The sequence below is a fragment of the Schistocerca serialis genome, chromosome 1 (genome assembly GCF_023864345.2).
Source record: "Schistocerca serialis cubense isolate TAMUIC-IGC-003099 chromosome 1, iqSchSeri2.2, whole genome shotgun sequence".
Taxonomy (NCBI): Eukaryota; Metazoa; Arthropoda; class Insecta; order Orthoptera; family Acrididae; genus Schistocerca; species Schistocerca serialis.
Genome location: NC_064638.1, coordinates 928631977 through 928653467, shown reverse-complemented (window position 1 = coordinate 928653467; position 21491 = coordinate 928631977). Strand labels below are relative to the sequence as shown.

Sequence of the window (21491 nt, the reverse complement as noted above, 5' to 3'; positions counted from 1 at the left end):
TGACTGGAATAAAACCTGGCCGCATGACCATATACATACTTATTTTCCATGACGACTAGAATAAAAATCGGACAACTCAACACTCACAACAGTCGACTAGTAATGCAGGAGCTCCGAAAGGAAGTGGTGGAAAAGAGACTGGATGTACTCTGTCTACAGGAGCCGTACTCTCTGGCTGGAAAAATTGCGTTCACTGCCGCAACATGGCAAACTATCAGCAGTGGAGATATCCCCAGAGCGGCTATTCTAATAACAAACACGGCACTGCGTGCAACCCCCTTGTCACAGTTCTCCAACAGTCACTGCAACGTCGTGGAGATACAATCTCCTGCTGGAATCGTTATCATCATTAATATGTACTTCCAGTACGGGGAGAGAATTGAACAATATATAGACCATCTAGTGAGTGTGGCCACGGCGTTGCGGGGACGCAAAATCATTATAACTGCTGACATAAATGCTAAATCCCCCCTGTGGTACAGTGGCACTAGGGACGAAAATGGAGCCAAAGCTGAAGAAATGATAATGGCTCTCCAACTAGTGGTGGCAAACAGACCAGGAAATCCCCCCACCTACGTGGCTGGAGGAGGACAGGGTACCAACATTGACGTGACGTTGGTCACGCCAAACACAGTGAATATTCTCTGGGAGTGGAAAGTGGAAGACAATGCCACCACTAGTGATCATAATCTGATTACCTTCATGGTTGGAGACAGAGAGTGCCGCTGGGCCATGGGGTGGGAGGTGCAAAGGAACTTTAGGAAAGCAGACTGGGAACGTCTAGCCAGAGAGTGCGACATCCCTCCATTACCGGAAGGAGACGAAGGACAAGACATGAATGTGGACGACAGAGCAGAAGGACTGGTGCGCGCAGTAACAAGAGCGATTGAGGTAGCCGTACCAACCAGGAGAAGGGCCGTAGCGGCCACACCGGCACCATGGTCAGCCGAACTGCAGGAGCTACGTCAGTCAGTCAGGAGACTGAGGAAGCACTACCAGCGCAGTGTCGTCTGGTGGGAGAAGCAAAGATGGCTGCAGTTATACCGGGAGGCAAAAGAGAACTTTCAAAAGGAACTACAAAAGACAAGAACAACTAGCTGGGAAAATTTCGTAACCAGTCAACTGGCCCTCGATCCTTGGGGCGTGCCATATAGACTGGTAAGGGAAAAGATTCGTTCCCCAACAATGATTTCTACGCTCAGGCGCGGGGACGGGATGACGGAATCTTGGCAGGAAACTGCCGAGGTCCTCCTCCAGTCGCTGTTGCCTGACGATGATAGAAACGAAGACACTGAAGAGCAACGTCAATTACGTGAAGAAGACCTTCATAGGTATGAAAACGACGTGGCGGTCCTCCCCTTCTCTGAAGAGGAAGTTGCTGCTCTTATTAAGTCCCTAAAAAAGGGGAAAGCCCCCGGGCCAGACGGCATTGTGGCGGAGGTAGTGCAGTTTTTAGCCCCACAGTTAGTTGCGCCACTCACACACACTTTCAATGCATGCCTTAGGCAAGGCAAATTCCCTAAAATATGGAAAACTGCGAACGTGGTGATCATTAAAAAGGGCCCCGAGAAGGACCCTGCAGAGGCCAAATCCTACAGGCCCATTTGCCTGCTGGATGGCTTCGGCAAACTACTTGAAAAGCTACTAGCGGACAGACTGACTGCTCACCGCATGCTGCACGGGATGAGCGACAGGCAATTCGGTTTCAGGCCGGGCCGATCGGCATCTGATGCAATCGCCCTAGCGGCCGAGGTCTGTGGCTCAGCCCCGTGTAAGTATGTAGTTGGCATCATGGTGGATATCAGTGGCGCCTTTGACAACCTGTGGTGGCCTTCGCTCTTCTCCTGCTTACGGGAGAAGGAGTGTCCAGGGCTGCTATATGGGTGTCTGAGGAGCTATTGTGAAGACCGGGAGGTATGGCTATCATCCCCTAGCGGGAAAGTCCGGAAAACTATCACTAAAGGTTGCCCTCAGGGCTCTGTGCTGGGTCCCCTTTTTTGGGACATCCACATGGAGCCTCTTCTGGAAAGTTTACAACAGAGTGATGATGTGCTAGAGGTGATAGCTTACGCCGACGACCTCCTCCTGCTTGTTGGCGGAAAAGTCGCGAGGACATAGAGCCAAAAATACAGAGAGCAATAGACATACTGCAACTATGGTGCCACAGGACCAAAATGACTATTTCACCAACCAAGTCGACTTACTTACTACTCAAAGGACAATTGATAAGAAACCCGACTGTGAGAATTGACGGCATACCTGTTCTTAGGAGACGAGAGACACGATACTTAGGAATCATCATCGATGAAAGGTGGAATTTCGCAAAGCACATAGAAACCGTGACCCAGAAAGCACTACAATCACTAAATAATCTGATCACCATAGGACACAAGAGATTTCACCTTCCGCCTCAATTAATTAAACTCTATCACAACAGTATACTGACGTCAATAATGGGTTACGGTTCAGGAGTTTGGGCTCACAGGCTCACGAGGGTGGTGCCTGCTATGACGGTGAGGAGAGTATAAAGAAATATGATATTAAGGTCTGTGGGAGCTTACAGAACATCCCCAGGAGGAGCCCTGTTAATCATAATGGGACTCTGTCCCCTAGATATAAAGATTAGGGAACAGGCAGCTTGGTACTGGGTAAAAAAGGGGGTTATTACCAAGGTAGAAGAAATTATAGGAGCACCAGTCAGGGACAAAGGTGAGATTAGGGAAAGAGGGGTAAACCTATGGCAGGAAATTTGGGAATCGGATGAAACTGGTAGAAGAACCTTTCAGTTCCTACCAGATGTAAGGGAAAGATTGAAAATGAAGTACTTCAAGCCAACTCGGGGATTGTTCCACTTTCTCACCGGTCATGGCCCCTATCCGACACATCTTTGTCGGTTTGGGAGAAAGGCTACGCCTGCGTGTGACTGTGGCGCACTGGAGGGCACTCCTGACCATGTGGTTTATGAGTGCCCCCTTTTCGATGATGTAGCCGGGACATTGAGACAACAATTACCTAGCACAAACACCTATGACCTTTTAAGACAGGAGGAAACATTTCACAGACTAAATACATTGGTAAACGAGGTATCACAGAAAGTTCTGACAACTTTCTTGAGAGAACTTCATTAAGTAAATAGACAACACTGAATGCGACCACCGCCCCAATCCCATACCGCCGGTTCGTGGACAGGTCGACTTTATAGTTGGAATCCGCCACGACCAGGACCAGGGGGACTGGGGCAAATCCTGATCAAGACACGCACCGATTTTGACATAGATTAGAAAATAGACGTAGTTAATTAGAATAGGATAGTAAGATAGGAACCTGCAGCGATAATTTAACCCTTGCCTGCCCTGTGCCAGGGGCTCGCTCATAGGGATTAGCTCTATGAGCAGGGCATCAAGTAGGTTTATATCATTAACTGGCACAATGTAACGCTGCAGGCAGTTAGTATTAACTAGTAGTAGTAATTAGAATTTATGCTAGATAGTTAACTAAGAAGTAGTCTGCCTAGTTGAAATTGTTGAGCTGTCTGTAGTTAAGTCAAGAAAAATGTATAGCTGCTATTGTAAATTTAGGAATGTAGGACCCACTAATCATTAAGGTGGTGGGTCATTATTGTATAACTATCATGAAAGGAAATAAAGATTTAAAAAAAAAAAAAAAAGTTCTAGGGGACTGATGACCTCAGACGTCCCATAGTGCTTAGAGCCTTTTGAACCATTTTTTATGGCGTAGACAGACATGACCACCCACCTGATGTAACAAAAAAACCTAATTCATCGCACCAGGCGACACGTTTTCACTCATCCAAGGTCCAATGTCCGCGATCTTGTGTCCACTGCAGTCACAACTGACGTTGTTGTTAAGTCAACGCAGGAAAATGCAAGAGCCGTATGCTGCAGAGCACCATGTTCAAATTGTGTGACTGAAAGGTATTCTGCGAATCGTGTACTTATACCAGCACTACTCTGTCGTCACTTATGCCACAGGTAGCCGTCTGTCTTGCTTTACAAAGCGAGCAAGCCTCCTACTACATTCTGTGATGAGCCGTGGACACCCAACATCTTGTTGTCTATTTGTGGCTTCACCATTTTTCAACCACTATCCGTTGTTGCTCATGACAGTAGCACGCAAATACCTGACCAGCTTCTCCATTTCCAAGAGGCTTGTTTCCAGGCCATGGGCCATACCAGTCGGCCACTTGTGTCAGTGGATATCCTGTTTTAAGGTCTGTATCATCGCTGCAATCATTCCCCAGTCGTCAAGCGATGCATATTCAGGGCGATTCAGCTGCCCTTGTCTATAGGTTTTATGCAGCCTGCAATGTGTTCAAAAATCACGTGCAAGATTTTCATGATCTCTCGCTTGCTATGCACAAACTATTAGTTCTATAGAAAATATGAAGAGGACCTTTTTGTAGGAAATTTAGTGTTTGATACAGTTCCCCACAGTCGTTTAATGAACAAACTAAGAGCATATGGACTATCAGACCAATTGTGTGATTGGATTGAAGAGTTCCTAGATAACAGAACGCAGCTTGTCATTCTCAATGGAGAGAAGTCTTCCGAAGTAAAAGTGATTTCAGGCGTGCCGCAGGGGAGTGTCGTAGGACCGTTGCAATTCACAATATACATAAATGACTTTGAGGATAACATTGGAAGTTCACTGAGGCTTTTTGCGGATGATGCTGTGGTACATCGAGAGGTTGTAACAATGGAAAATTGTACTGTAGTGCAGGAGGATCTGCAGCGAATTGACGCATGGTGCAGGGATGATTTAAAATGGAATGATCATATAAAGTTGATGGTCGGTAAAGCAGATGCTAGACTGAGATTCATTGGAAGAATCCTAAGGAAATGCAAGCCGAAAACAAAGAAAGTAGGTTACAGTACACTTGTTCGCCCACTGCTTGAATATTGCGCACCAGTGTGGGATCCGTACCAGATAGGGTTGATAGAAGAGATAGAGAAGATCCAACGGAGAGCAGCGCGCTTCGTTACAGGATTGTTTAGTAATAGCGAAAGTGTTACGGACATGATAGATAAACTCCAGTGGAAGACTCTGCAGGAGAGACGCTCAGTAGCTCGGTAAGGGCTTTTGTTGAAGTTTCGAGAACATAGCTACACCGAGGAGTCAAGCAGTGTATTGTTCCCTCCTACGTATATCTCGCGAAGAGACCATGAGGACAAAATCAGAGAGATTAGAGCCCACACAGAGGCATATCGACAAACTTTCTTTCCACGAACAATACGAGACTGGAATAGAAGGGAGAACCGATAGAGGTACTCAAAGTACCCTCAGCCACACACCGTCAGGTGGCTTGCGGAGTATGGATGTAGATGTAGATGTATTGGTATAAGTTTTCGCTACAGTCTATATAGTCTTCGAATTATTCCAGAAAAACGTACAAACGTGACCTTCAAACGCGTTTTTCTTGAATAATTCGTAAATCATGGTCTCCAGCGAAAACGTATCCCAGTGCAAATTAAACGACATTAAATTTTCTACAAAAATGTCCTGTTCATTTTTTTCTGTGGGACTAAGAGTCTGCGCGCAATGAGCGAGACAACATGAAAATCTTGCACGTGGTGTTTTAAGGCGTTGCAGGCTCCATAAAACTGAGCAGTAGGGGCAGGTGAATCACCCACCATTATTTTCTCACTGCGTGATGGGCCCGCAACGTCACCAAGCGCTGTCTGGTAATGGGTGGAGGTCGTAGTGTTTTCTGACATCAGTGTATCATTCTTACTATACTAGAGCAATTTATAAAAAATTATAACCAAGGCTTATAGGTTTCACTGATTACAATTTTTATAAGTATCAACATGGTCGAAAACCTCATTCGACTTTTTGTCGTATTTAAAATATTAGAGAAATGTTACACAAGAGGGTTGTAGGCTCACAGTTATTGTGTAAGTTATTCTACACTACTAGCCATTAAAATTGCTACACAAAGAAGAAATGCAGATGATAAACGGGTATTCATTGGACATATATATTATACTAGAACTGACATGTGATTACATTTTCACGCAATTTGGGTGCATAGATCCTGAGAAATCAGTACCCAGAACAACCACCTCTGGTCGTAATAACGGCCTTGATACGCCTGGGCATTGAGTCAAACACAGCTTGGATGGCGTGTACAGGTACAGCTGCCCATGCAGCTTCAACACGATACCACAGTTCATCAAGAGTAGTGACTGGCGTATTGTGACGAGCCAGATGCTCGGCCACCATTGACCAGACGTTTTCAATTGGTGAGAGATCTGAAGAATGTGCTGGCCAGGGCAGCAGTCGAACATTTTCTGTATACAGAAAGGCCCGTACAGGAACTGCAACATGCGGTCGTGCACTATCCTGCTGAAATGTAGTGTTTCGCAGGGATCGAATGAAGGGTAGAGCCACGGGTCCTATCACATCTGAAATGTAACGTCCACTGTTCAAAGTGCCGTCCATGCAAACAAGAGGTAACCGAGACGTGCAACCAATGGCACCCTATACCATCACGCCGGGTGATACGCCAGTATGGCGATGACGATTACACGCTTCCAATGTGCGTTCACCGCGATGTCGCCAAACACGGGTGCGACCATCACGATGCTGTAAACAGAACCTGGATTCATCTGGAAAAAATGACGTTTTGCCATTTGTGCACCCAGGTTCGTTGTTGAGTACACCATCGCAGGCGCTCCTGATGCAGCGTCAAGGGTAACCGTAGCCATGGTCTCCGAGCTGATAGTCCATGCTGCTGCAAACGTCGTCGAACTGTTCGTGCAGATGGTTGTTGTCTTTCAAACGTTCCCATCTGTTGACTCAGGGATCGAGACGTGGCTGCACGATCCGTTACAGCCATGCGGATAAGATGCCTGTCATCTCGACTGTTAGCGATACGAGGCCGTTGGGATCCAGCACGGCGTTCCGTATTACCCTCCTGCACCCACCGATTCCATATTCTATTAACAGTCATTGGATCTCGACCAACGCGAGCAGCAATGTCGCGATACGATAAACCGCAATCGCGATGGGCTACAATCCGACCTTTAACAAAGTCGGTAACGTGATGGTACGCATTTCTCCTCCTTACACGAGGCATCACAACAACGTTTCACCAGGCAACGTCGGTCAACTGCTGTTTGTGTATGAGAAATCGGTTGGAAACTTTCCTGATGTCAGCACGTTCTAGGTGTCGCCACCGGCGCCAACCTTGTATGAATGCTCTGAAAATATAATCATTTGCATATCACAGGATCTTCGTCCTGTTGGTTAAATTTCGCTTGTGTAGTACGTCACCTTCGTAGTGTAGAAATATTAATGGCCTGTAGTGTATATAGGTTCGGTGCACATGAAATAATAGGATGTCGTCAGGCAGTACTGGTTTCGTTGCCGTTAGTAAATGTGAAATGTAGAGGAGTTGTTACTGCTGAGGAAGTGATTTTTCGCTATCCAGACTCATTTGCTAACGACGTGGCGAAGTGAGGAAAAAGAACACAGAGAAGATCACGCAGCAGTCCGGTCCAGGGCTGAGGTGTGTGACACAGCCCCGCCCTCGCAGGACTCTGCGGTGACGTCAGCGGCGCGCAGGCGAGCGATATTCTGGTCCGGCGAGGGTCGCCGTGGCCGGGGAGACGGCTGGTCGTTAGTTACTTTCACCCTCCCGCGCTCAGCGAGGGCAGAAAGCTGTTTAAAGGTAAATTATTGCGTCGCCGTAAGAAAGGCCGCGGCGCGTGGTGTATGTATGCAAATGCCGGCCCGCGGGGCGTGCTGTCCGCGCCGCCGATGACGTAGAAAACAAATATATGCATGGGGAGGGATCGCGGGGCGGACGCTCGCAGTATTAGTGGCGGCTAATTTATTTGCCCTCGTCACGGCTTATAATCGAGTTGCTTTTTTTTTTTTTTTTTTTTGACGCGCCGCACAGCTCACAAGTGACGGCGGTGCAACTCGCACGCACTTCCCCGGGGATTGTAGCAGGGAGACAAGTTTAGAACAGCCAGCGAGGCGCAAGCGTCCAAAAAGTGCGTGTCGGTGACGAAGCGCACAAGATGAGAACGCTTCTCTGCTACACTCGCTCGCAAAATAAAACGGGGAGTTTTAGTTTGATGCAACGGGACGTAGAAACTTGTCAGACGACGTCGATGAAAATTAGTTCCTTCGGGCTACACAACGATGTAGTCAACTGCATGAATGCTGATCACTGACCTTCACTGTTACCTCGTGTCAAGCACATCTGGTGAGCCTTCACCCACGGACACACAGCCATGCTCAATGGAGAGACATAGGTAAACATTATGTTTGCAATATGAATCTGAGCACGTGGCGTAAATCAGCACTGAGGACAAACAACGCCTTTTCGGGTACAGCTAGGAGTGATGTACACGCCAGGGAAATGTTCGAATAAGTAGTGCTATTCTTAATGCAATAGTTCTCGTCATTAAGATCCATTTGTCCCTAATCGAATCAGTGACAGTAGTGGCTCTGAGCACTATGGGACTCAACATCCGAGGTCCTCAGTCCCCTAGACTTAGAACTACTTCAACCTAAGGACATCACACACATCCATGCCCGAGACAGGATTCGAACCTGCGACCGTGGAAGCAGCACGGTTCCGGACTGGAGCGTCGAGAACCGCTCGGCCACCGCGGCCGGCAGTGACGGTAGTGGAAGTGGTATCGGATACAGATTAATCATTTCGGCGATGATATCTTCCATGTAAAATCTGAAGGTGACATAGCTCCACGTACTGGTGTTCGAGGTACACCAGTCTCAATAGTATGTCATCGGCAGTCATTAAAATTTACATTTCGCGGCAGACAAAAATTGTTAGGAAGATACCTCAAGCATACAACGGTTCTGGTAGCCAGACATTCAGCACCTATTACTAAAGCTTCTCGCAATAAACCAGGTAATAATGACTGCTCCAGCTACATATTGCCATCTGTCATGTAGTTATCAGACCTATTAGGTTGTCACGGTAACTGGCACGAAAAGTCGTTTCTGTTGAGCAGCGAATATATTAAGCAGGACAGAAATGGTCGCCCCGCAGATGGAAATAAAGTTCGTAAATTGGCAATAAGACAACACAGATGCTTTGAAATTTCCATGGAAAGATGCGCCCATTTTCAAATTTTGTATTTTAATAAAAACCAAATATTTTTATTTGTATTTCTGTTTTTTACATTTTACATTTTAACATATTTTGTAACGTAAATAGTATAGTAAACTTAAAGCAACATAGTTTTAACTACATTCTTAATGTCGGATGTGTACACACAATAGCAAGCTTCTATAACGAAATAATATTTCCATTAGATTTACAAGGAATAGATACGAGCAAATATTATAACACTCGGAATTGTTCGTTATCGAAACACTGTATTTGAACTGCGTGTTTCATTGCAGCCATTATTATATTTCATCACAGTATGCTTTAAATGAGTTTAGGTAGTACTTATTAATAACAATTAGAGAAAAGATACCATGGTGGTTTTAATGCTTCAGATGTTCTTCATAGTCTCCCCCAGTCCTTATTTTAAGTACAATGTACAGAACGTTCATTCTATGCGAAACTATCAGAAAAGTCCTTGTTTGTGATGATGTTCAACGCTCACCTAATATTATCACCTTCTTCGGACTTGGCAAAGCATCAAAAGCCCGTTCGGTACTTTCTTGTTTTGTGGTAAGTTCGTATTAATAACACTACGTCTTATCACTCATAATGATTTTTTCCAGAAAAGAATTGTCCGCTTTTTGCATTTCAATTAAGTCGCGACAGGCGTCCACTAGTTGTCACTTTTGTTCGAAAGTTACGGTGTTTGGGACAAACTTTCCAAGCACTTTTCTCTTCTTCAAAATATTCTGGGAAATGTCTTGAACACTTCATTATGATATGTTACCCCACAGCGGTTTGTGACACAACAACGTTGACACACTAATGCCGCACGCCCCCTTCTTAACACTGCAAATTCACAACTGACTGGTCGAATGCACATCTGTTGTTCACAGCTGCCAATCCAAGATGCCGCTGACGTCGCTTATACGGCAGGAATAAAATCAGTGTCTGTACTTTTACGAAGAAAACGCAAGCTTATTTGCATTTCCATGTCACCGTTCTGTCGTGCATAAATATTTTTTGATCAACAGAATGGACTTTTCTTGCCAGTTAGACCTGGAGCTACGACCTAAACACAACCTAACAGCCGGCCGTTGTGGCCGAGCGGTTCTAGGCGCGTCAGTCCGGAACCGCGCTGCTGCTACGGTCGCAGGTTCGAATCCTGCCTCGGGCATGGATGTGTGTGCTGTCCCTAGGTTAGTTAGGTTTAAGTAGTTCTAAGTCTAGGGGACTGATGACCTCAGATGTCAAGTCCCATAGTGCTCAGAGCCATTTGAACAACCTAACAGTGCGAATAACTGCATGACAGATATTTCGTTCGAGCAATTACTATATTTTACTGTAATACGTTTCAAATTGGTTTTGGTAATTTTATTAAGTAGACTGTTTAAGTATGTAAGTGGACAGGTTGTGACTAAAAACTGGATAACGCCCTATATTGTAAAGCAGACATCGCTACACTGCCCCGCCAGCGGGAGAAGTTACACATGGGACGACAGTATAAGCTGACGTGATCTGTGTGTCGACCGTTGGCGTTTTTGCATAATAATTTTTGCTAAGCTGAGTGGATTTTCTAGGCTAGTAACGCGGTGACATATACACAGACTAATAGCTCCGTCAATTACACTACAGAGGGCAGTGTTTAATACTCTAGCTGCTGCTATTGGCGTTTTAAACATTATAAATGTAATAGTAGATTGGAAGGCCCAGTATGACGTTTTCGTGTAGACTGTGACTTTTTTCTATTTACAGACGCGCTACGTATGGCTTTTTATCGTTTTTATTCCGGGTCACGTGAGGAATGGTGGGTGGAGCATTCCTTTTGTTATGCTAACATTTGCTTCCTAGTGAGGAGCTCGTGAGAGGTACCAGTCACTATCACACTGCGGTTCCGTGCTCTGGCTCCTCTCGTTATCTGTGCAACACGTCATTTTATATGGCATTTAACGTTGTTTTTATGTTCGTTTTTACGATGGATAAGTGTTTGTTATACATTACCCATCATAAACGTTATATAATTCAGAGCGTTCTCCTGAGGATGGTCTTATGTATCGAAACCGGTAACCAAAATTAAAATTTATTGCCATATGGACAATTTTTTATTAAAAGATTAACTACAGGTACGACCGCTGTTGTTCATTATGAGGTTAAAAATGATTACTTTACAGTTTTGCACTAACTACTCATTTCACATCATTTTGAATGACTGATCGACAGTGGCAAAAGATTATTAAAGTGGTTTCTCAAAACTTCGTTCAACCAATCGTGACATCTTTGATAAATAATGCATCTGTTGTGATAATACTTTTTCTCTCGTAATACTGCACACTCACACACAATTCGGAAGATAGTAATAATTATCGCGGCAAGTTCCGCCATACCAGAGTTATATATTCCAAACTGAAGCATCATGTTTGGCTTTTTTGTGAATATAGTGAACAAAACTGGACCGCAAACGATCTCGGTAGAATTGTAACCTTCAAACGTTCATGATACAACCATCTACAGTGACAAAAGTAGTGCTTCAGTTTTTATGTGAATGACTTGTATCTGAAAGTACTTGCAGTGCATCAGTTAACACAAACGGTCCCATTTGTTGTTTTGGGATCAATTCATCAGTGTCGGGCGGGACACTGCGTCACTGCGACCTTGCGGGGTGACCCACGTAACACAGACTCTACTAATCCACTATGACACCCACAACTTTATTCACTGTCATACACAGCATTTATAATTCCTTTTAATGCATCCAAGTTCCGACAAATCCTGGAAAGACGATTGAAGTGATGGAGTTCTTGTTAAAGTTTTGCCGTGAAACTAGATGCTAAAACAGGTGTCAGTGCGCTAAATGTAGCTCACACTGGCGGCACAGCTTCATTGCCACCTCAACATGCAATAAAGGGGCACAAATTGTGCCTTTATATAGTCATAAACTCTCCGTCTCTTTCAGTGTACTGTTTCATTCCAAATATTGTCATACCCGCATTTTTCTTTTCAAGAGTCCTCGACTGCTTCCATGTTTTACATAATTCCGTTTTAAAAACTAGCTCGTCCTATGAAGAGGCAACGATATCTGGCCTTACAATAAAGTACGTACGTATAAGTGGCACGGTCGTTTGACTTTTTTTTATGATACAAAGTGATCTTGATATTGAACAATTTATTACTAACACTGAGTTTATCATGTCTAGAGTTTATAAAAGTCACTACGTCGATCTCCATTCAGAGTTCACATTATTCACAGTTTGACTGTAGTTAGCCACTCCCCTTTAATATTCCGTTCGGTGGCTGTAAAGGAAAATATTCTGATTCACGTTGAACAATATTAATAATAAAATAAATACTTCACGCCCCTATTTGCGCCAACTTTTTCCGCGCTCGAAACTCGTAGTAGCTCACTCCATGAGCAGAACCCACAGACTGTCTGCTTACGCTACATTTCTGCAGGAACCAAAAGCTCTCCTCTGCCCCCCTCCAACCAGCTGACAGGATGTCGCCTGGTCAGCTGTGATCGTAGGTCCAGCAGAGATGGGTAACGGCAGGTTTCGATACATCATAGCGCTATCGATATCTGAACCATTACACAGTGTCTTCGCGTAAACTGTCACTTGTCAGAAATTTTGTTTTTGATATGTAGAACCGTTTTTGAAATATGTCATGCGGGACATCCACTACATCTGGAAGCCTCGGTATGTGTATACTGATTTTTTTCCATTTGTTTGGTTCCTCGTGTTTCCAAAGCAGTTTACTTCGAAACACACATCAAAATAAGCAAAGGGCAGAAGCTCCCGCTTCTTCCATCCGCGTGATGTGGCCGATCTGTGCGCCCGAGTGCTTCGCTCCCCTCCCGCAGGGCCAGCCCAGGCCCGTCCGATATCCGCCGCTGGGAAATCACATCCGGCCACCGCCAGTCTCCCATCGGATAATCTATATTTTAATGAAGAGGCGGCGCTCACGCTCGTTGCTCTTACGAGCACTACAGAACAAAGAGTCCAGCCGACGAACCTTCTTCAGTTGGCTTCAGCTCCCCGGAGACATATCCGAGCCTTTCGATTCCCTATGATACTGCTTACCGGTATTTTATTACGTTGCTGATATGGGTACCGATATAGGTTGGTGAATTATCATACATATTGCAGTTTGGAAAACGCTTTCACTTCGAAAAATACGTCACATATCTGCAATGACCATTAAGAGGTCTGCGAAATGCTTATCAGTTTAACCAAATTATCACAAACCGTAAAAAAAGTTATACGTCAAATGCCTTAACGTTGCCAGGCAAATGTAATTGCTTCACGTTTCCATATTTTACTAATTGTGTTTGCTGTTATTACAGAACTAATCTTCGAGCATTCGGATGACCTGCCTGTAGCCAGAAATCTCAGTTATTCCTTATCCTCTCTCATAAATGTGTTTTGCTTTCATTTTATATCGTATTAACATTCATAGCTCGTCGTGTGATGCAGGACTCATCTGAAAATAATTTATGAAATCTTTCGGGTCCATGGCAGTCAGTAAATTAACATGACCAGTCGCTTCATTGATTTCATCCCTCTCGGATCCATTCACTCTTTATCGTTGTTTTCTGTGGCTTGGTAACCGTAGCTAATGTAACTGCAGCATACGATTCCTTTGGGTGTTCGACATCTTAAACTGATGGTGCGACGTCACTTCAACATATTGAATGTTTGAGGAACTGATACTGTCAGTAAATGCTGAACCTGTGCACCCTCTGTGCTGCAGCACGAAGCTAGAGGAGCTAAAACAAAATGGAATGGCCCACTGATGAAGTTGTAATGAAGGGGAACAACTGTGCAACAATACCTGTTGGGTTGGTGGACGTGTACTGCATTTGTGCAGCATCAAGTGACACAGAGGCGCAGAAAGTGTGGTCAGATAAGTCTGAACGACGAAGACCGAAGTGGCAGACTATCTCTCTGTTAAGATTCGGGAACCGCAAGGAAAGTAGTAGACCGTAGTATTACACTCGAGGCAGCTGTGCAAGAAGTTAAAATCAGCTTTTAACGTATTATAAGACATTTTCAACATTTCAAAGGCCGCCCACTTGATTCTGGGATTGCTCGCACTTGTTCCAAAAGGCCGTCATATGGGGGCGGCAACTACGTATAGCGTTGCAGCTGTGTCAGGCGCATCCAGATGAGTTCGTCAGCTACCTGTTCACCATAGACGAATGCAGAGTGTCCAATGTGACCCCGAGACAAAGGAGCAAAGGAAGCACTGGAAACATGCGGATTCACTACCGGCGAAAAAGGCGAGCAACCGACCATCATCGGGCAAGGTGCTGCTGACTGTATTTTGAGACTGTGGTGGTGCAGCATTAACAGATTGTTCTCTTAAGGGTCAAACCGGCACAGGAGCATACTTCCGAAATCCTCTGACGATGTTACGGGAGGCCGTGAACACGAAGCATCGCGAAAACCTATCCGGGTGCGTTTTTGTTTCACGACAACTTCGCTGCTCATTATGTACAGCAGTTAGTCACTCATTATGCTTATTTATTATGATGATTTTTGGCTGAGGGCGCTAAACAGTTGTTTCCTTGGGCTACCATATTTTGCCTCACCCCAACCTGTCTTTCCTTGTACGAAGTTCTACAACCAAAGGTTCCACCAAGTCATCTGTCGTTGGGAAAAATGTGTCGTACTGAAAGTAAATATGTAGAGAAGGACTATCATCATCGCCATATTTCAAGTTCTTAGTGACATTTTTGATAGTTAAAACTTCATAACTATCCCTTATAATTAGTTATTTCTTAGAAATACTTAAGCATGCAGCCATCAATATTAGGAACATAATCCACAGCAGCGCATTTCAGGGGTCGAGCTGCCATCATCTGGATGTCTCAGTTAATCCTTCACTGTAGGATTAACGTAGACAACTTGAAGATGGAAGCTTGACTCCCAAAATGCGTTGCTGTGGAAGACGTTCCTAATATTAGTGGCTGTATGTTAAAATATTTATAACGATTACTTAAACAACCGCTACCTTCAGGCCTTAAGACTGACAATATTAGAAATCAGTTATTCTTCCCATGATCGATCTGTGAATGGAATGGGAACTAAGTTTAATAGACGGTACCATCAAATGTACCTTTGCATGACATTGTTATTTGTTGTAGACGAAGATGCATGACAAGTGATTTTCTTGCCGCGCATTGTGTTAAAGCCAACCATCTTCGTAAGTGCTTTGCTCTCTTTTATCACAGATAGCATGAAAATGGCATAAAATACGCGTCACTCTGGAGCAGTGAGTGCCTCGAAGGCGGCGCGGAGCGTGCGCTCGGCGCTCGGAAGCTACTGCCGGCTTTGCGGCTCGCCGCCGCGTGCGCGAGACCCACAGCATAGAAAGCTGGACGTATGAGGGCGTGCTGAAAAGCAGTGCCGCGAGTTTTTTTTTTAAGACTCTTAAAGATTTTAAAATAAAACAAAACATTCTACGCCTTCATTCTTTGTGTCTACGTATTTATTTCTCAACATAGTCATCCTGGCGAGAAACACGTTTGTCCCAACGAGACCAGTTTGTTGATACCATCATTGTAGAATGTTTTATTTTAATGACGGAGCCGCAACCACACCTCTGGTCGCATCGCTCTATCACTAACAAAGTGAAGTCGTCGAAGGCGTTCTTTAAGTTTTGGAAACATGAAAATAGGATGGGGCCAAATCGGGACTGTATGGAGGACGATCTAAGAAAGTGCGCCCACGGCGTCGAAATGAGATGAGGATTAATTTAATACCTTCAGCTGCTGACATGTCTGAAAGAACAGGCACCATATCCATATAAGTATTAGTTCTGGCAACACCGGCCATGACCTCCTCCATCTGTGCAGATGCACACATATTACCCGAACTCTTACGGGACTTGGTAAAAATGTCTTCCACGAGTAATGAGTGTATTGGGGTGGGACACTACGAATGTAGTGTGTGGGCATACAAGGTGAGAATGTGGGTCTCAAGGGAGGTGTGCGCGAGATAGTCCCTGCAGTCGCACTGTTCTCTGTGCCCTCGGTGGCTCAGATGGACAGAGCGTCTGCCACGTAAGCAGGAGATCCCGGATTCGAGTCCCGGTCGGGGCACACATTTTCACCTGTCCCCGTTGATATATATCAACGCCCGTCAGCAGCTGAAGGTATTAAATTAATTCTCATTTCGTTCCAGACTGCTGCAGGTCATCAATGGTGTCTGTTCTTTCGGACATGTCCGAAAGAACGGGCACCATATCCATATAAGTAGATTACTGGAGATGTCGCGGCGCTCGTCCATGGTGTGGCATTGTCATGCTGAAAGAGAGGGTGCTCCACGCGTGTACGATCTCTCTGAATTCAAAACTCGATGACAGGACGCTGGTTTTCACGCACCGATATTGTAACACGCAACAATTCGGATCCCTCTAGCGGCAGACGGCTGCAAATATGTAGACATGAAAACATATGTAGAACGTTAATAACGTTTGTTTTATTTAAGAAGCATTAAGAGTTTTCATAATAAAATATACGGAGGCATTAGTTTTGAGCATCCCCTCGCACTAACAGTGATGCCATCATTTCTTAGTAAGCACAGTGCGCTGGGAGCACTAAACACGACAACGCAAACGTGGGGCTTCAGAACACATTTATTACTGCAATAAGCTCTCTCGTGGCTGTCGGAAACAGTCATCCAGAAGTACCGGCACATTATTAGCGGTGAAATGTTGAGCAGGAATATGTGTGTGGCAGCAACTGGGGAACTGTGCCCAGCGAGACGGAACGCGTCCGCTGGTGGGCAGCAATGCGCTTTATTGAAGTCCGCTGTACAACAGACGGCGCGGCCCAATATCGGAGGCGCTGTGATTGTATTTCGTGCGGTCGCGGGATCAAACGCGCGGGGCCCAATTAGCTTGTGGCAGCCCTCCCACTGCTCTGGCCGGGCAACCGGCGGCAGGTAGTCGCCTCTACCCCACCCCGCTTCTGTTCTCTTCTCTCCTCTTTCCCCGACAACGCCATCCATAATTTCTGACCCCTGTGGCCGCACGCTGATAGAGGTCACCGATCACGACTCCACCGGGACTGCGCGCGTCCTTGTTCCTTCTATAATACAGCAAATCCACGTTGGCCGAGGTCTTCAAAAATCATCGCAAAGGGCAAGAGAGATAGTTAAAACCCCTACAAATAAAGGTTTTCTCGGGAAATCCTCCGCCCTGTCTGACAAGGCCGTTGGCAGAACGAGGCTGTGGTCACCATTGTTAATGAAACTTCCTGGCAGATTAAAACTGTGTGCCCGACCGAGACTCGAACTCGGGACCTTTGCCTTTCGCGGGCAAGTGCTCTACCATCTGAGCTACCGAAGCACGACTCACGCCTGGTCCTCACAGCTTTACTTCTGCCAGTATCTCGTCTCCTACCTTCCAAACTTTACAGAAGCTCACCTGCGAACCTTGCAGAACTAGCACTCCTGAAAGAAAGGATACTGCGGAGACATAGCTTAGCCACAGCCTGGGGGATGTTCCCAGAATGAGATTTTCACTCTGCAGCGGAGTGTGCGCTGATATGAAACTTCCTGGCAGATTAAAACTTTGTGCCCGAGCGAGACTCGAACTCAGGACCTTTGCCTTTCGCGAGCAAGTGCTCTACCATCTGAGCTACCGAAGCACGACTCACGCTCGGTCCTCACAGCTTTACTTCTGCCAGTATCTCGTCTCCTACCTTCCAAACTTTACAGAAGCTCTCCTGCGAACCTTGCAGAACTAGCACTCCTGACAGAAAGGATACTGCGGAGACATGGCTTAGCCACAGCCTGGGGGATGTTTCCAGAATTGCAAAGGTCCCGAGTTCGAGTCTCGGTTGGGCACACAGTTTTAATCTGCCAGGAAGTTTCATATCAGCGCACACTCCGCTGCAGAGTGAAAATCTCTTTCTGGAACCATTGTTAATGATTTTTATCCAGAATTTAGGGAGGGGCTGGATTGGAACCTGGGACACCTAACGTTTTACAACTACATCTACGTACATACTCCGCAAGCGACCGTGCGTGGCGAAGTGTGCCCTGTACCACTATTAGTCATTTCTTTTGCCGTTCCACTCGTAAATAAAACGAGGGAAAACGACTATCTATATGCCACCTAATTTTTCATATGATATCTTCGTGGTCCTTCCGCGAAATGTATGTTGTCGGCATTAAAATCGCTCTTCAGTCAGTTTCAGATGCCGCTTCTCTAAATTTTCTCATTAGTGTTCCTCGAAAAGTGTTCGAACATACCGGTAACAAACCTAGCAGCCTGCCATTGAACTTGTTCTATCTTTTCTTTTAATCCGACTTGGTACTGTAACAGAACCTATTAAAGGCTTTATTATAACGAAGTATGCGATACCCTCCTAATTCAACCAGTTTAAGTAGCAATTATGGTAATAGAAAAGTAATTGTGTATGTTAGCAATGATTGCATAACATGTCTACATAAACAGTCAACCCATTAAAATATAATTAATAATTGACCCACACAAAACTTAACATCACTTGAACACTGATATAGCAGATGTCATTATGTAAAAACACTATATTCAACTGAAAAAATTAATATGAAATACGAATAATATTGGTCAACTTACGTATTTTGAATCTCCTTAAATAAAAATTACCTAGTGAAACCTATTTATTCACTATGACTGTTTTCACTCACTATTCACGTAAACATATCTATTTTAAACGAGAACCACTGCAATTTTTAATAATTCACGTTATTTACTTATGTATGCAAATGAGAGAAGTCAATAGATGTACCTTTGAAAAACGGCCTTTTTGCAACAAAGAATTGTTCTGACAAGTTGACAGATCTGTCTGTTATTTTAATTACCTGTTAAATTATGTCACTCGATGTAAATTAACAACTTTTTTTTGCACAAATTACGATAACAGATGGATGCCTGACTTATAAACCACTTCTCTTCTTAGTAGTTCTTTGACAAGGTTATAAATACAAGCAGGAAGAAGCCTCGTCAGCTCAGTCTTGATAGAACTTCCGTCAAGTGTGTATGTTATCGTCTTATGTGGAAAAACAATGCAAAGATGTTTTAAAAGAAGTGTTACTCTGTACTGTGACAACGTCTTTGAGTGGTCAGCGGAGTTAAGATGGCTACCATGCCAATAAATAGTTGAAGTTCACTTATGCTGTCGTTGATTATTTATCAACAAGCACATCAACAACACGGGACCCCTCTTTTTACCCCTAGACGAATACATATAGAGCCAACATTAATATCAAGATACAGCAGTGAACCAGCCAGCAGCAGCAGCAACTATTACAATACAATTTAATGGCGCCAACCCAATTCTCTACATCAAGTACTAACAAGCTTCGTATATTGGAGTGATATAGTGCGAATACAGGAATATCAACGATCGGGCGACCATTATAGTACGGATACCAAAAACTGAAGCAGTACTCAAGAACAGGTCGCACTAGCGTCCTATAAGCGGTCTCCTTTACAAATGAACCACACTTTCCCAAAATTTTCCCAATAAATCGAAGTCTACCATTCGCTTTCCCTACCACAGTCCTCACATGTTCGTTCCGTTTCGTATAGCTTTGAAACGTTACACCCTGATATTTAAACGACGTGACTGTGTCAAGCAGGACAATAATAATGCCGTATCCGAATATTACGCGTTTGTTTTTCCTACTCATCCGCAATAACTTACATTTTTTACTACGTTTAGAGCTAGCTGCCATTTATCAAAACACCAAGAAATTTTGTCTACGTCATCTTGTGTCTTCCTATAGTCAACCACAGCGTCATCAGCAAACTGTCACAGATTCCTTCCACCCCTGTGCGCCATATATTTTATGTACACTACTAGCCATTAAAATTGCTACACCAAGAAGAAATGCAGATGATAAACGGGTATTCATTGGACAAATATATTATACTAGAACTGACATGTGATTACACTTTCACGAGATTTCGGTGCATACATCCTGAGAAAACAGTACCCACAACAACCACCTCTGGCCGTAATAACGGCCATGATACGCCTGGGCATTGAGTCAAACAGAGCTTGGATGGCGTGTAGAGGTACAGATACCCATGCAGCTTCAACACCATACCACAGTTCATCAAGAGTAGTGACTGGAGTATTATGACAAGCCAGTTGCTCGGCCACCATTGACCAGACCTTTTCAGTTGGTGAGAGATCTGGAGAATGTGCTAGCCAGGGCAGCAGTCGAACATTTTCTGTATCCAGAAAGACCTGTACAGGACCTGCAACATGCGGTCGTGCATTATCCTGCTGAAAAGTAGGGTTTCGCAGGGTTCGAATGAAGGGTAGAGCCACAGGTCGTAACACATCTGCAATGTAACGTCCACTGTTCAAAGGGACGTCAATGCGAAGAAGAGGTGACCGAGACGTGTAACCAATGGCACCCCATACCGTCACGCCGGGTGATACGCCAGTATGGCGATGACGAATACACGTTTCCAATGTGCGTTCACCGCGATGTCGCCAAACACGGATGCGACCATCATGATGCTGTAAACAGAACCTGGATTCATCCGAAAAAATGACGTTTTGCCATTCGTGCACCCAGGTTCGTCGTTAAGTACACCTTCGCAGGCGCTCCTGTCTGTGATGCAGCGTCAAGGGTAACCGCAGCCATGGTCTCCGAGCTGACAGTCCATGCTGCTGCAAACGTCGTCGAACTGTTCGTGCAGATGGTTGTTGTCTCTGTTGACTCAGGGATCGAGACGTTGCTGCACGATCCGTTACAGCCATGCGGATAAGATGCCTGCATCTCGACTGACTGCTAGTGATACGAGGCCGTTGCGATCCAGCACGGCGTTCCGTATTACCCTCCTGAACCCACCGATTCCATATTCTGCTAACAGTCATTGGATCTCGACCAGCGCGAGCAGCCATGTCACAATACGATAAGCTGCAATCGCGATAGGCTACAATCCGACCTTTATCAAAGTCGGAAACGTGATGGTACGCATTTCTCCTCCTTACACGAGGCATCACAACAACGTTTCACCAGGCAACGCCGGTAAACTGCTGTTTGTGTATAAGAAATCGACTGGTAACTTTCCTGATGTCAGCACGTTGTAGGTGTCGCCACCGGTGCCAACCTTGTATGAATGCTCTGAAACGCTAATCATCTGCATATCAGAGCATCTTCTTCCTGGCGGTTAAATTTCGCGTCTGTAGCACGTCATCTTCGTGGTGTAGCAATTTTAATGGCCAGTAGTGTATATAGCAAATATTAACGGTCCTATTACACTTCCATGGAGCCCTTCTGACGATACTCTTGTCTCTGATGAACATTGTCGAATCCGATGAGAACAACCATATCACTGAAATCCATTTTCATTATTAGTCGAAGACGCT

The 21491-nt window shown here is 44.9% G+C and overlaps 1 protein-coding gene and 1 non-coding gene across 2 annotated transcripts in view; one reads left to right on the top strand and one right to left on the bottom strand.

Annotated features, from left to right (window-relative positions):
- LOC126449168 (SAM and SH3 domain-containing protein 1-like) overlaps positions 1–21491 on the bottom strand; it is a 438055-nt gene that overhangs the window by 128332 nt on the left and 288232 nt on the right. The window lies entirely within an intron of this gene.
- Positions 16137–16211, top strand: Trnat-cgu (transfer RNA threonine (anticodon CGU)). Its single transcript has one exon. It is a non-coding gene; the product is annotated as a tRNA-Thr (tRNA).